The sequence below is a fragment of the Myotis lucifugus genome, unplaced genomic scaffold (assembly GCF_000147115.1).
Source record: "Myotis lucifugus unplaced genomic scaffold, Myoluc2.0 scaffold_38, whole genome shotgun sequence".
Classification (NCBI taxonomy): Eukaryota; Metazoa; Chordata; class Mammalia; order Chiroptera; family Vespertilionidae; genus Myotis; species Myotis lucifugus.
In genome coordinates this window covers 7,753,293-7,769,686 of record NW_005871086.1, presented here as the reverse complement: position 1 = coordinate 7,769,686, position 16,394 = coordinate 7,753,293, and positions in this window count along the sequence as shown.

Sequence of the window (16,394 nt, the reverse complement as noted above, 5' to 3'; positions counted from 1 at the left end):
ATAGGAGAGAGTGCATATATCTTTTCAAATAGGTGTTTTGCTTTCTTTGGATAAATAGCTTTGGATAAATATAATTCAGATCTCTGTACAGAGTAAAATTCAGTTTCACAGCCACACACTAGATACCTTAAAACACATTTCATACCGCATAGAAATCTCTAAGACATATGCCAGGAACCACACGTTTTTGGGCAAACTGCATGTTATTTAAATCATCATAACTACAGATCATAATGCACTTTAGGTGTTGTTTTTCAATAATTATAACATTTTTATTTACAAAAACAATTAAACAATTAAAGTTCCTAGTACTTTTTTAACGTATGGTACTGCGTAAAACATTTTCCTCTATGAAGAGGGACCAAACAAAATTTACATAAGTATCTAGATTCGCTCCTTTTTCCATGGGCGGCACAAACTCTGCAGGCTCTCGTAGGAAATTTTTTCTTTCCACTCGCTGGAATACACATAGGTTCATGCTGCTTCATATCACCTGACAACCTTTTGGGTGGATCTTTACGAGGTGCTCTCCTTGCACCCCCAGGGGAAGGGCTGGACAGATTTGTTTCTGGTTCCGGAGAGCCTTCATTATTGTCATCTGTTATCCAGTCTCTCGCCACCGATAGCAGAAACTGTTTATACTTCATTTTTGCTTGTGGATTGAGGACGTTGTACACTCTAAATGAATTGAAAAGTCCACAGTTTATAAGGTACAGCACTACTTTTTTTGTCCATTTCATCGTTTTCCTTAGAATGGAACAACACGAAAGGAAGTGTATCAGTTTTGTTGGTCTCCTTCCTTTTTCTGAGAGAGGGCATTTCTAAAAGCGCCAGGAACTTGAAGACGAAGAGTATTCAAATGACCAAAATACAATGTAACTGCAATGCTTTATGGGTTCATGCAATTATATAGTGTTTCGTAGATTGACCTGCATGGTTTCCAACAATGAGATCGCTTCATTCAATGTGGACAAGACAGTGCGTTGACATCTAAGGTCCATAACAGATAGCGCGTGAAAAATGAGAAAACTCGTGAGCGGTCCTTAACAGATGGCGCGCGAAACACGAGAAAGCTCGGGAGCGGTACGAAAGGTGTTAACAGGCCAATGAACTTATAAGAGCATGTCACTGGTTGGAGGGGAGGGTGGGTGGGTAAATGTATGAAACAGAGCTGTGGATGAACTGGTATATCAGCTTAGGAAAAACACTCTCAAACTCTCCTGCATATTCATGGCATATAGATGCTTTTTAAGTGTGGGGAAACAGAGTCTTTAGAAACACTCAAAAGAAATTCTATCCATATTGTTGTTGTTGTTTTGGGGGGAGGTTGTTTTGGTGGGGTGTTCTTTGTTTGTTTGTTTGTTTGTTTGTTTGTTTTTTGCTTTAATCCAGGTTGGCAGGAACAAGGTAGTCACCTCCCCTTCTAGTCCCCAATATTTCAAGTGAAAAGACAAGAATTTATCTTTGCATTTTATAGAATAACATTGAGTAATTTGGGGCCCTGAGACCTACCCTGAGGTCTAGTATAGAAAAGGAAATACGGCTCCTGAACCAAGATTCAAGTCACAATTTCCTCATCCCTAATCGGCAAGCAGGAAAAGAGTTCACACTGGAGCCGTCTGGTTTCCCTCTGGAATGCCCCTCTGAAGCTTTGGCTGAGTGTGAGGAAATCCATGTCATCACCTTCCCACCATTTAATAGGCACAGTTATTAGTGACTTCCCAAGGCACTCAGATACAGTGCCTTTAGGTCACATGGGCCAAACAATGGGATTCCTGCTCCCCAGGAGAGAGGACGACTGTACTTTCATTTCGCAGTCAGCACGCATGCTACTTTTTGTCCTAATCACTGACCAAGCTGGAGTGTCATGTGAAATATCTATCTCTGATGTTCTCTGGCCTCTGTGGGGATTGGGCTGTGACCCTGCTTAGCACAAGGACTTCCAGCCTGAGACCTGCTGGCTTCCAGCTCGAGGCCAGATCCCTAGAAAGGCCCTGCCTCCTGTCTGCCTGTGGTGTTGGGATGGTGAAGACAAGAGCTCCAGTGGAGTTGGAACTTGGGACTCTGAGCACTTCACAGCTGGGACCTATGGCTTCCTTAGATGGGGAGTAACTAGGGGAGGAGTAAGAGAGGTAGATGAGACAAATGCAGCTCCTGGGAATAACCAGCCTGATCTCACATAAGGTGCTTTTTTTTTTTAATCCCTTGAAAAGAAAACACACACACACACACACACACACACACACACACACACCACAAAGAAATTCCTGATTTCATGTACTGTGACAATACACTCCTCCCCCATATCTTCTGCCCTTCTCCTTGACATCATGTCATACTGACTAATGGTAATGTGGGTAATAAACCACTTCATTGCCATAGCACATCACTGTCCTGAAAGTTGCTCGCTCTTAGTTAGTTGACACTTGGAATTCTGATATCTCAAAGAGTGATACTCCTGTGAGTCTGCCCTGTTGTTTACACACCCATGTCATCCCCAATAGCCACATCGGTGACTTAGCACATCATCCAACACAGGTATTTTCACCCTACTTGTGACCTAAATCCCCCTTCGTTATGTGCTTTCTCATGAAATTACTAGAGGCTGCCGTATACTTTTTGAATCCCACCAAGCTCTCCTGATGCAAAAGGGAAACAGCTCCCTTCAGCTGCTAGTGAAAAGCCCTTCTGTTAGGCAAGCTCCCTCTATAATTAGCTCACATTGCTTTCAAGCTTTGGCAGCAGCAACAAATAGGCCATTTCGAATATGAAGATTTTTAAAAACAACCATGGAAAAATGAGGGTAGGAGGACATAACTGCTAGTGGAGATGTTCATTTCCACATACTGCAGAGTACACAGCCTCTCATTTTTTTTTATCTGCCGGAAACAGGCGAAGAACCAAGAAACAGACATGGCATCTGGCTCTGAACTGCAGCCATATTTTTAAAAAGCACTTGCCTAAGAGATTGACTGCATCATAATAAAAAAAAAAACACCCTGTCCTCCCACTAGAATAATCAAAATTGTTCTTAACACACCACAACTGAGAAATTTTTTGCTTCAATATACCATGCCTATTCTTCCTCTAGGTCCTCTCATTTCTCTGGCATCACAAAACAGAGCACCAATGACACTCTGACCTGCATCAGACCTCCTAACCTGGGGGAGCTTCATTGCATCCAAGCACATCCAAGGTTTGTCAAGACCCATCCGGGAGCAGCAAGTTCAGCGAGGGCAGGATGGTGAGGGAAAGAGGACTGGCAGCTCCTGAGAGCTAGCGTGTCCTGCTGTAAGAGCTGCAGGTGCACTGTCCCATTAAACCTTCACCACCACCTTAGGAAGCAGCATTTTCTCCATATTACATGTGAGAAAGATAATGCTGAAAAAAGGTTTAATAAATTGGCCAGTGTCACATGACTCAAGCCTAGCTCTTGGGCCAAATGCTGCCCTGATTCTGGAGCACATGCATGGGGCACAGGAAAATGTGTGGATGTGTAAGCGTGGATGTTTTATATCAAAAGCAAGAATAAGTCAGCATTTAACTTAAACTTTTAATCTTACACATAACACTCTGGAAGAATGTAGAGAACTTACTGAAGGAGGGTAAAATTGAAGATAAGAAGTCCAGTAAGAAGGCTGCTGTGAGCTTCCAAGAGAGTGTTGATACAGGCTGGAAATCAAGCATGTATCAGTTAGGAATGCATGGTTTTAAGCAACATAAACAAACAACAGACAGACCTTTTGCTGCTTTGCAAGACTCCTCATTAGAAGGACTGCCAGGCAGCTGGAGAGTGAGACCCAAGAATGTACCACAACATAAAGCTCCAGGAGTTCCAGGGCGCAGAAGGAAGAAAGGCCCTCCCGTAATGCACCAATCTGGTTGGGATGCCTCTGCCACCACCTGGCAAGGAGTGGCCTCCAACCATTTCTGTCCTTCGACTCCTCACTCAAGTTTCAGAAACATGGGACAGAGCAGCTCCTCAGCCAAACTTAGGTCACATACCACAGACCTGGTTTGGGAAGGAGCTTTCACTCTGGGATTCTGTAGGTGGAATGCAGGCACCTGGAGCAGTGAGTGAGAAGTAATTAGCCCCCGTGGAAATTGGGCCACTACTCAGAGGCAGAATGGAGGCTGGACAGACAAAATATGATCAATATTCACCAGAAGCACTAACAGCAGATTTGGGGAGGTTATAATGGCATTTAAGATGCCATCAACATTGAACACTTGTTGAGAGTCTGTGTGCAAAGCAATGAGCTAGGTGCTATTGGAGATATAAGAAAGTGTACAGCTCACTCAGAATATGAGACCCAGACACAAGAGAGCTAAATAATAGTACTAAGTCACATATATCAGGATGTAGATGATAAGGCATATGAGATTCAGAAAATGGGGAGATGATAAAATCTAAAATAATTAAGAAAACACACAAGAAAAGAGAGAGCATTCTAGGCAGGAAGGATGATCTGAGCTGAGGCATGGAGGTGCAATGTATGAGGTGCATTTAGGAGTCAATTCACGTGCAGTGGTCTGAGGGAAAGAGTTTGTATAAGAAACTGTTCCCGACTCAAGAGTTAATGATATCTAAGATGCACAAAAATGGGCAACTTTCCCTCCCCTTCTTATTTAGCTGACCTTGGTCAATCTTTAAGCAGTTCTATTTCAAGACTTTAGGGAGGAAAGTAAGGAAGGTGTATTTGCAGGACTGAGGGTTAGGTTCACATGTGTCAGTGGTAGTGAGAGGAGAAAGAAAACAGACCCAAGGTGGACTGGCATTGAGCTTCGAGTTCCTGACTCCCCTTGCTGGCCCAGGGCCACTTGGGTTGAGCTGAATGTATCCAGTTCATTGACAGGATGCCAAAAGCCCTTGCTGCTCCAGCTGCCCCATTACCCTCCCTCCTCTTCCTCCTTCCCACCCTGCAGCAATTCCTCTCATTAACCTGCAGAGCTGAGGCCCAGGAAGAGAAGTGGGTCCAGGACAGGGAGTGAAAACCTGGCTCCTTTGGAATCCTGGCAGGAGTCTTTTACCCTGGCAGCTGCTTCAACATCAGATACAGACCTAATGGGACCACCACCCTTCTCCAGGACTTTCTCATCTTCCGGGTTCCCACTTTCCTTAAGTGGCACTGCAGTTGGTGTAGGGAGACAATGTGTCAATTATACCCTAAGCTAATGCTTGTAGGAATTGGTCAGGCCTCTAGGGCCCTGCCAGTAATTCTAGGTGCTTTCCATTCCAGACATCTGCAGACTCTGGCAGATGTCCATCTGCTGTCCTTCTTTCTTCTCCCAGTTCTCGGGCATGATAGACCAAGCTCACTACATTGGGTCATTAATGTGGGATTGCAGAGAGTCGACATGTGCAGCAACCACAGGCAGATATGTAGTGCGGGAGTAGGCTTTTGCTAAGGAAACTCAGAGGAGTGGCAGGATGCATTTTTCCTATAAGAGGGGGATGGCTCAGGCAGCCTTTTTCCTTCCTACCACCTATTTTCTCTGTGGGTCATGAAAATAAAATAAAGTCACCTTTAAAACCTAAGCCCAAATTTATAGCCAATGCTAACATAACAGGAAAGTATCTAAATGCTTTCTATGTTCATTGTTTTTTATGGCATTTAGTGGACCAATCAAAAGAAGCCAGTGATGTGGTCCAGGCCCCCACAAAGCTCAAGGGGAAAAAACAACAACTCAGGGCATAACATTTCCCACCAAGCCCAGCTTGGGATGTCCAGTTCCCTTCCATGACTATTGGTATATTACCCAAGAGGATTCACAGAACTCTTGGGCACAGTTGGAATGGTAACAAAACAAGAGTTGTACAGTTCACCATACAATTGTTATTGAGTTCAATGTAGCTGTAGCTATAAAAAGAAAATAATAAATAATTTTTTTAGCTGAGCATTCCAAATATCCTCTGACTGTGCTGGATTCTATTACAAAAATGGCCTCAACTGTCACACTCTTCACAATGTGACTTTATAGCTCTTCCCATTAAGAAATGGGGTCTATCGCCCTACTCCTTGAATCCAGGCGAAGCAAAGAGACTTGGTTTGTCCAGTAGAATGAAGTGAAAGTGTTGGTATTCCAGTGTTAAGCCTATGCTTCAAGGGCCTCGCATGTTTCTGAGAGCTCTTTTGGAACCCTGTCTCCATCATGAAAATAATTCCATGCTTTTACTGTTGGATAATGAAAGACTATGTAGAAAACTGGGATGACAAGTTGAGGCCTCTGGGGCCAGCAGCCCTCAATTGACTTGGCAGCTGACCACAGACACAGGAGTGAGCCCAGCCAAGACCAGAAAGACCATCCAGCCCAGATTTCTAACCTACAGAAACATGAATTAGATAGAGGATTGTTATAAGTCAGTGATTTACAGGTTGGTTTGTTACACAGCAATAGGTAACTGATACATCATCTTTAGGTTTTTGGACACCCTATTTCTTTTTGGACACCAGGAATCACTGTAATTGTTCCAACCACAAGCTAGCCAATTACCACTTTGCAAACCTGCCCCATGAGCCCAGCAAATATATCCAAGTCATGTCCAAACTTTACAGTTAACATGTCCGAGATTTCTATTTAGATTTGCGTAGCTTTCTTTTCCATTCCCACTATCATCAAGGCTTCCTTTCTTTTGCTAGACACTGGAAGTAGGGGCCTAATTGCTTTCTGCATATTTCATCTTGTTCTTTCTGTGATCCCTCGCTGTCCAAAGAATTGTGTTCAAATACCTTATCTCAGGTAAGGACAAAACAACAAATGGTATTGAGCACCCACTGTGTGTCATACCAAATTGAGTAAGATAAAGAAGCTTAAATCTCCTAGGGTTGATAGAGCCTTCTTTAATCTAGTCCCATTCTCCCTTTGCAGATTCCTGTTCCACAGTTTAGCTACCTAACACATCTGTCCTGTCCCTTAAACATGAAATCCCTATGTTGGCATTTTTGCTCACGTCACTTATCCCCAAACCCTCTGCCTAAAATTTCCTCCCTATTTTTCATCTTCTCTAACTTTTGTCTTCCTCCAAGGTCCAACTTAAGTTCTAATGCCTCTGAAAGCTCCTCCTACTGCCCCTGCCCCAGTAATCTTTCCCTCTGTCTCTCTTGCCTCAATTCCTTTAGCACCCCTTTAGCTATCAGCTATGGCATCTTCATGGCTCATTACACACCAGGGTGGAGACCAGAACCTAGCACAATGCCAGACACACATGCCTGCAGGTGATAATAATACTTGATAAAGAGAGATTCAATTAAACTCTCTTTCTTAAGACAATGTAACATGTCGACTCTCCTTTTTTTAGAATAAAATTCCTATATCCTTAATTTGGGGTATTGGATTTGAGGGAAAACCATGCCTCACAAGGAGGCAGGTAAAAGAACGAAACTCTTTTTGCCATGTAACCACACATTACTGAACACTTACTAAGTACCAGGTACCACCCTGGACATTTCATCTGTATTATCTCACTTGCAACAGTCTTATCTGGTACATATTATTGCTTCCATTTTATAGTAATGGAAACTCATTAACAGGAGTTTAGCAGCCAGCAAGTGGCAAGTTAAGATTTGACTCCAGTTCTGTCTGAGCCCAAGCGTGTGTTCTTAGTAAGCTATAATGCCATGACTTATCCAATTATTTTGCTCTTAGGATATCTGAAACAGCCTTTTATCATCATTGCACTGTCTCAATAGTCTTCAACTCCCAATCTAGATTTCAATTCCATAGAGCCTACCTAACCTAGTATCTTATGTGGTAAACAGAATAATGCCCTCACCCCAAAGATGTTCATGTCTTTATCTCCAGAACCTGCAAATATGTTGTGTTATATGGTATGAAGGAATTAAGATTACAGATGGAGCCCGGCTGGCATGGCTCAGTGGTTGAGCATCTACCTATGAACCAGGAGGTCATGGTTTGATTCCTGATCAGGGTACATGCCTGGGTTGCTGGTTTGATGCCCAGTGTGGGGAGTGCAGGAGGCAGCCAATCAATAATTATCTCTCATCATTGATGTTTCTATCTCTCTATCCCTCTCCCTTCTTCTCTGAAATGAATAAAAATATATTTTTTAAAAATTACAGATGGAATTACATTTGCTAATCAGCTGACCTGGAGATGGGGAAATGATGCCCGATGTAATCATAGGGGTCTTCATAATCTAAAGAGGGATGCAGGAGATTCAGAGAAGAGGATCTGACAGCAGAAGCAGAGATCAGAATTATGCAGTTGCTAGAAGGGGGTTCAAGCCATAGAATGCAGGCAATCTCTAGAAACTGGAAAAGTCAAGGAAACAGATTCTCTCCCTCGAAACTCCAGAAAAGATGCTGTTTTAGCCCAGTGAGATCCATTTAGGACTCTGACCTCCAGAACTATAAGAACACAAAGTTCTGTTGTTTTGAGCTACCAAGTTTGTGGTATTTGTTACAGCAGCAATCGGCAACTAATATAGCTCCTCGTGGAAACAATTAGGGCCAGTGCAGGTTCAATAGCATGGCCAGACTTCTTACAGCTCAGAAGCCACAGCCTCAATAATGATAAGGAATTGTTTGTTATTAAACCCTTTTTATGGAGGCATTATTGATCCCACAAATAAACTGAAGAAAGTCTTTGAAGAGCCACTTCAAAGTGCTAAAGAAAGAGAGAGAGCAGACCCCTCTCTCTTCTCCTGGATTCGCACAACCTGAAGGACCACGTTCCATTAAGGTTCTGATTAGCTGAAATTGCCTGTAGAACTTACGTGTTCTTGTTAGTTTCCAAATGATGTCTCTCTCCTCCCAGTAAAATCCAGAACAGCCTGTAAGGTACAGGCCAGCCACTGGACCCCCTCTTCCTCACACATACCATATACACAAATAGGAAGATGGTCTCCAAGGCTGTAATTTCCTGGCCAGAAAGTGTCTAGGGTTTCACTTGAGTGGTTAATGGTGATGTCACCCGAGGGCCTTAGTATGGGGCATTTCCAACCTTCAATTAAAGGACTATCATTTACTCTATATATTAACATCCAGAACAATAAACACAGTGGAACACAGTCATTAGAGGCAGCCATAATCCATGGCCTGCCGCATATTGATGTCAACCCTGCTGCGTCTGACATCTGAAATAAGTCCAAAGAAAGCACTGCATTTTCAAAGCTGGGACTGTGTTGAGATATCCACCCCTGGCTGCATTCCCTCTTCCCACCTCCATCTTCTAACCTATCAACATCTTGGGTTCAACCCCAGAGTTAAAATAAACCCATGTCTTTTACAAAAAGACATCAGGCCAATGTTCTCCCTGCCGGGGAATACTGCCACTGTTTTCAGTTGATTGAACCTAGAGGGCATTTGCTGTAAGATAATAAACAATTTGGGATGTTATGATTCCTAATCCAAAGAATGTCAAAATGTAGTAGGCCTAAGACATTAAAAAGAAAATGATCTTATGTTGCTCAAAGGGAGCAGAGCAGGTAATATTGAAAACCAGAAGACCAAAACGCAATTTTATTCAAACTTAGCCGAAATAACTCAAAAGTCCTCTTCATTTTTTTCCTGCATGTTTCCCACATTCATTCGGTGCATACTAACTGATAACTTATGGTGCCAGAAAGATATAAATGTTAATAGGATCACATAGTCTAACTGAACGGAAGAGACAAAGAATCAGTATCAACATTTATCATTATCTAGTACTTACTATGTCAGACAGGCCCTATTCTATGTGCCCTATAAACCTGATCTCATTTAATTCTTACTACAGCTGCCTAAACTAGGTGCTATGGTCCCTGTTTTACAAATGGGCAAAGGGAGCCATGGAGCATGTAGGTCCCTTTCACAAGAGCTATAACTGGAATTCAAGCTCAGCCAGGCCTTACTGCTAGGAGCCCTGTGAAAAGTGCAATCATTCTTCTTGAACCGAAGAGTTCATGCTTATCTCATCCTATCAACACAACACCACTGCAATTTCTAGGGGTCCAGCCACCTAGATTGTTGAGTTGAACTCTTACTTCAGAGAATGCAAAATTAAAACAGAATTCAAAAGGCTTCTCTGTCAGGTAGTGGGGGTGGCAAGGCAAGGAAGTCTCATGGTGTTTGTTACACACTTCAGGTTTCATGGAGAGACATGCTTGGGTCATTGAGATGATGGAAAGATGCTGGGGCATTAGATGGGGATGGAAGAATTAGAAAGAAAGCCCACTCAGAAGTCTAAGGCACTCTGGGGCCCATCAATCCCATGGGTAGGGTTAAAAGCAGGCCTTATTTCTTCAGGGGGTTGGCAGCAACTCCCTATTCCATACTGGGTTCATCTTGCTTGTGTACTTCCCTGGGAGAGGATCTGATATGTTTGGTTGTCACATTGAATCTGGAGCATCCTTGTGGGACACCTGATCAATTCATAGGCAAAGACTGCCCTCAGCCCACCATAGGGCTGCCCCAACACCCAGCCTGTTGAGTGGCAGCAGAGCCCATGAGTTCCCAGGACATAGCACAAGCAAACGCATGTAGACACCCTGTGTGCATGTATCTTTGAAGCCAAATATAAGTGACTGACTGCTCTTCTGAATTATCACTGCCATAGTTCCTCTTCACCACGTGTTTTTTGTTTTGTTTCTTTCACTTTGGTTTGGGTAAAGTGTTACTCACTATACTTGGGTTTGTAGAAACAGATCACAAAGTCTCAGCACACCACTCTGATTCTCTGAGACAGACCCTGGAGATTTGCTGGGAAAATGTCCCATATGTGCCAGAATGCTTTGTGTGGCAGGAAGGTTTTTCCAAGTTGCCTAGTGCACTTTTCTTAACACCCGGGAGCCCTGATGGGGCAGGAATGGAGAAAGTGAGAGGTCCTCTGGGGAGACTTCCTGGACTCTCCCTGGGGATGTGCTTAATACACGTTTGCACAACCTGCATGGGTCCCTTTGCAATTCCAAACCCAATAGACTGGATTTTTCAAACAATTCCTAGACCTGTGGACTTTCACTGCGCATGGCTGCCACCTGCTGGAACCAGCCTGGAACTGACTGCTGGGCCTGTGAGGCTGACACCTGGCCAACACAGGAGGTGTGAGAGAAGATTGTCAAGTTCCTTCCATGGCATTCATTCCAGAGGGAGCCTCTAACCTGGCCTTGACACTCAATAATCTGTTTTTTAATAGTCTTTTGGAGACCTAAAGTCTACAAGTTCCTCTGATAACTCATCTGAAAGTTTAATCGCCTTCTCTCGAAATAGTTTCCCTACTTATGATCTCAATGATGCTTCTGTTTAGGTTAATTTTCTACTGATCTGTCTTGATCAGAGATGAAAAGCGGCTGCGGTCAATTCTCTAGTAAAAGCTCTTTATGGGTCTGGAGAAAGATCAATGCATGTGCCTCACTTCTCTGGAAAGGTCTCAAGTTTTCTTTTCCATTAAATTGACTTTCTTTAGCCTATTAAAACCTGATTTATCATCTCTGTGGCTCTCCTCTGAAGGCTTTCAACTTCTCACCATTTCTCCTTACTTGGGGACACAATACCCTTAGTAAGGATCTGGCTAAAGCCAAGCATACCATGCTTCCAATATCATGTGTACTCTCCAGGTGACCACTCCTTTGGCACAAATTCTCTGAACACTGTAGACAATAAAAGCGGGGGGGCACATTCTAAACCTGACAAGCTCAGGGGAGGCCTGCATGGCAGCCTTACAAACTCAGAGACCAAAATTAACCACAAAGGGTGGTCTGAAATGAAAACTTTTTAACTAAAAGCGAATCATGACAGGTAGTCATGTTCTAGGCCAGTATCTTCCCAGACAAAGGTTAATCTTTACCTTCACTGAGCCTGCCTATTGTCTTTTTGCATCTATGATAACAAACCTTTGGAATGTCCAGTAATTTCCTTTTTCCAGACCCCTCAGGGCACAATCACTGCACCAAAGCAGGAAACCTCAGAACCCCTCATTGTTATTGTGTTGATAACTGTTAACTATCCCATGCCCACCAGTGTACAAAAAGCAGTGTCTATTCGTTTTACTTTTTATCCAGTTCCAGAGATTTTCCTCACTTTGCTTTCTCCCCCCCTCCCTAATCTATCATCAATGGATTCCATGTAAGCCCTTCATGCCTCCTCCTTTGTAAAGTATAGAATAAGGTGCAAAACTGTCATTCATTCTCTGAGCATTTTCTCAATCCATTGAGATTTTGTGTCCTGGCAATTGTCATTTTGGTTCAAGTAAACTCATAAAAATTATCTACCGGTTTGAACGTTTCTTACGTTGACAGCACCTACTATGTGTGAGGCACACAGGTAAGGGATAGAAGATGACTTGCTCATAAACTTTCCAAGAAGAGGGAAGAGATAATGCTGCAATGCCAGCACATAAGCACTGTGCTTAAGACAGGTGCCGGTATTGGTGCCACTAGAGGTCAACAAGGTGAGAGAACACTTTCAGCCTGAATGATTGTAAGACTTCATAGGTGATGAGAACGGAATTGGTCTTTGAAAGTGTGATATTGTAATTTATAATAAATATATATTTGTTCTTAGACCCACATCTGGCACAGAATGCCTAAAATCCTTGGAATGCCCTGTGGTGCGAGTAGTAAATCTGTCTCTTGTTATGTTAATGAGGCGACTTCCTTAGGATGGGAGCTGGTTGCCAGGGGGACAGCACTGTGATTAGAGGGTTGGAACTTTCATTTCCCCACCCACCTCCAGGGAGGGGAGAGAGGCTGGAGATAGAGTTCAATCACCCATAGCCAGTGATTTAATCAACCATGCCTGTGTTAATGAGGACTCCATAAAACCCTAAAAGAGTGGAGTTCAGAGAGGTTCCAGGTTGGTAAACACGTAGAAATGCAGGTAGAGTGTCGTGCTTGAAGAGGGCAGGGAGCTCCTGGCACCTTCCCCCCTACCTTGTCCTATGCATCTCTTCCATCTGGCTGTTCCTGAGTTACATCTTTTCACAATATACTGGTGATCTAGTAAGTAAAATGGTTCTCTTATCTGGTCCAGCAAACTAATCAGACCTGAGTAGGGGGTCATTGAAACCCTCAATCTATAGCCCATGGGTCAGAACCTCCAGTGACAGCCTGGACTTGTGAGTGGCAGAGGAAGTGGGGGAGGAGCAGTCACATAGGGCTGAACCCTTAACCTTTGAGACCTGGCTGTCTCCAGGTAGACAGAATTGAGTTGAACTGTAAGACACCCGGAAGGTGTCTGAAAATTGCTGGGTGTGGGGGAAAAACGCTTCATTGAAATTGGTAACAAGAGCTGTTAGAAGGACCCATAGTATTTGCTTGGACCTGAGAAGCCTGTAGGAGAGGAAACAGCAGAGAGAAGAGCCTGAGGCAAGCCCTAGAGACAATACCAGGAATGGGTATGAGCTTTTGGCTGCATTTGTGTAGGTGAAGGGAAAGTAAGGGGGAAATAGACCAGGCCAGACTGTGGGGGCCTCCCAGGTGTTGGGTTCACTTTGTAATACTCTTGTGTTGGTTTTTATTAATTTGGAGGCAGCTTGTTTTCACCATGCTGACCCTAAATCATCCTCAGCTGTTCTAGTGTCACTTTCCTCCCATCCAATCCTGGCTCTTGGTTTTGACTTGTTTGCTCCAAGTCCCAATTTGGTTTTTACTCTTTTGTTTCTCTATTTCTAAGAAATATGTCATGCCCTGGCATTATTCACTGCCACTTACCCAGCCTGATCATTGACAAGGTCATTTCTAGCGCCCGATTCCACCTCCATCATGCAATTCTTTCTATCCTCCTCTCTCTGCCTTTAGGACACCGAGGAAGGCAGAAACACGGTAGTGAGATCCCAGTCAAGTCCTTTGTCCATTCTGACCACGGCGTCCTCATCTTTAAAAAGAAAGGTAGGTCTGTCCTCTTGGGTCCTTTCTTGAGTTTATGCTCCATAAGGCAATAACCTCAACTGTCCCTGTCCAAAGGTCATACCCCAAACCGTTTCCACAAAATAATTTCAGCTTTCCTGGAAGAATGTGCTTATGAAATTGACTGAAAATGGAGTTTGAAGCAAATTGGGTTTGCTAGGCAGTCAACCAGCCTTGAGTTGTTTGTTTTCAATTGGGATGAGCACAGAGGAAAAGATGAGAAGCATGCCTTGCTTCCCTCTTGCCAAAGAGCCTCTTCCCAGGGGATATTTTCACAGACGAAAAGAAAATGATGGATTATAAAGCACAAAAATGAGCTGCAGGTGGCATTCATTACCTGGTCTCCTCTTGAATTAGCCAAACTCTCTCCCTCTCCTTCATTGCTTTGTCATCATGCTAGCCTTGTTTGGTTCAGCCTAGACATTCCATCTGGTTGGTTCTCACTGCAGTCAGTTGCCTTGCAGGTCCCTGTTTACCCAGCTCTGCAGTGGTAAGTCTCGTGTGTAGCTGCTTTGAGCCACTTACTGCCCTAATCTCAGTCTTCTTTTCAGTAATAATTGCCTGTAGCATCTGTCTGGCAGGAATTTGAAGGGAGAAGTGCTAGCAACCAGCAAATGAGTAAATTTTAGCCTCAGGTACCTGTCAGGCACTAGAATGAACATGAGCCCATGTCAGGAAAAATCTAGAAAGTCATGAGGATCACAGAGGGAGGACAGAACTAGGAGATAGGGCCAGGACGAAAAGTCACAAATAATAATTATACCTGGTCTTCTTACTTCTGTATTGCTTTTATTATTGTGGTGCTTCATAAGATCCTTCCACATGAATTATTTCAGTTAATTCTTATGATAGCTCTGTAAAGGTACATGGTATAGATCAAATTTTGTAGGTGGGGAAATCAAGGTTTTGGGTTTGGTGTTTTGTTGGGTTTTTTGCCTTATAATGAGTGAACTTGACTACAGTTCTGTGAGTTTGCTTGAACTGAGGGAAGAAAACATGTGCTGTTGAGATCCCACAGTCAAATGATAAATTAACTCTGAAAGATGTCTAAGTGTGGCATTTTAAGAAATAACAGAGAAAAAAACTAATGTGTACATTTTGTCCTGGACCCTAGAAACCTTGGAATTCTGCAGCTGCTTAACAATAATAGTATCAAGCTTTTCTTTTGGGGGGGGGGGGGAATAATTTCCATTTACAGCCCTGAGGCTTAGCCACAAGTGTGGTTTAAGATGAAACTGGGAAGGACAGTGACCACAGGGTGGTGAAAAGTGATAACAGCTGGATGGTCAAGAAGGAACCTTCAGGGGCTAATTGCTTTCTGAATCGGCCATTCACACACAGATGAAGTCTTCAGGTGACACCAACTTGTTCCAAGCACCAGGGAAGTCTTAAAATGCTAACCAGAGGGAAGAAAGGCCTTGGATTACAAGAGAGGACCCACAGGAATGTGGAATATGCTCTTTTTGTGTTTGCTTAAATACTGCAGACCTTTGGTATTTGATGATTTACGTGGCTTATAACAGTAGCTGGAGCAGATTCCAAGATCTATGCAAGCCATGACTTCCTCTATGCATGACCCACATATAGTAGGACAGTACATATTTGTGGTGCTTTAGCCCACAGCGTCCTCCACATCCAAAAACCCTTTTCCTTACTTGGATCAGCTTTGTGTTTACCCGTCAGTACCAGTTCAAATCCTACCTCTACTCTGAAGTCTTCCCTGGTCACAACTCACAGCATTCCTGTGGGTCCTCTCTAACTGCCCTAATCTCAGTCTTCTCTTCAGTAATAATTGCCTATAGCATCTGTCCCGCAGAAATTTGAAGTGAGAAGTGCTAGCAACCAGCAAATTAGTAAACTTGGATCCAGTTACACAGATTGTGCAATTCACGCTCTGTTCTTAAATAATTAACATTGGCAGTGTGGAATCCCTCATTTCTCTAATAAAAAAGAACTATATTTCACAGTTCTTTCTATTTCAGTTGGTATTTGTTATGTTTTAAATTTTTAAAGAACTCTGTGTACTTGTCCTTTTGACCCATATAATAATGCGAAAGCAGACAGGGGCACTGGACTGTTTTGGTTGCAAATGACAGAAGTCAAACTTGCTGTAGCTTAAGTAGAAGTTGAAATTTAGTACACTCATACACCCAAAGGAAGAATCCAGGACAGATTTGGTGAGTTCAGGAACCAGAATATGGGGTTTGATGCCTCCAACAGTTCAATGATATTCTCTCTCTCCCTCTTCTCTTCTCTTCTCTTCTCTTCTCTTCTCTTCTCTTCTCTTCTCTTCTCTTCTCTTCTCTTCTCTTCTCTTCTCTCCTCTCCTCTCCTCTCCTCTCCTCTCCTCTCCTCTCCTCTCCTCTCCCCTCCCTTCCCCTCCCCTCCCCTCCCTTCCCCTCCCCTCCCCTCCCCTCCCCTCCCCTCCCCTCCCCTCTCCTCCTCCTCCTCCTCCTCCTCCTCCTCCTCTTCTTCTTCTTCTTCTTCTTCCTTCTTCTTCTTCCTTCTTCTTCTTCCTTCTTCTTCTTCTTCTTCTTCTTCTTCTTCTTCT